At 30.2% G+C, this 510-nt stretch overlaps 1 protein-coding gene across 1 annotated transcript in view; it reads right to left on the bottom strand.

The window, feature by feature from the left end:
* phf2 (PHD finger protein 2) overlaps window positions 1–510 on the bottom strand; it is a 33,719-nt gene that overhangs the window by 8,815 nt on the left and 24,394 nt on the right. The window lies entirely within an intron of this gene.

Raw genomic sequence — 510 nt, 5'->3', positions numbered from 1 at the left:
AAATAAATCAATCAATTATGGAAATAGTAATTTTCTTTCAATTAACTAATTAATTAAATGACTAATCATTGCAGCTTGATGCGCGTCCAAACAATTTATCAAGCAAATTAAAAGAAGCCCTAGCAAGGTATCAAACATCACAAGTCTCAAATAGCAATATTCAGCAACAACCTCAAAAATGCACAAATTTCTTGCACTATTATAAGATTTCACAATGTGGCTTCAACCTTTGACCTTTCATTCGTGCAGTTTTATTTGAATATGCCCTAACCTTGTATCAACTTTCTTTTAGATCTGTTCATCAGGTTGTGTAGAAATCACTACCTCCTTTATACAATTACTTTTGTCTTTTGCTCTAAATGAATACAATTCTGTCTCCTTTTTCTCAGATTTTAATATCTTTATTGTCTTTTGCCAACTCTGTAAATATAATCAAATTTAAGTGAACCAATAGTAGCTTCAGAACCTGCCTATATCACATAACAATAAATAATCAGAATAAATTCCTTC

Source organism: Morone saxatilis, unplaced genomic scaffold (genome assembly GCF_004916995.1).
Source record: "Morone saxatilis isolate NCDOM2014 unplaced genomic scaffold, NCSU_SB_2.0 Contig18, whole genome shotgun sequence".
Lineage (NCBI taxonomy): Eukaryota > Metazoa > Chordata > Actinopteri > Moronidae > Morone > Morone saxatilis.
This window is presented reverse-complemented; position numbering and strand designations above follow the sequence as displayed.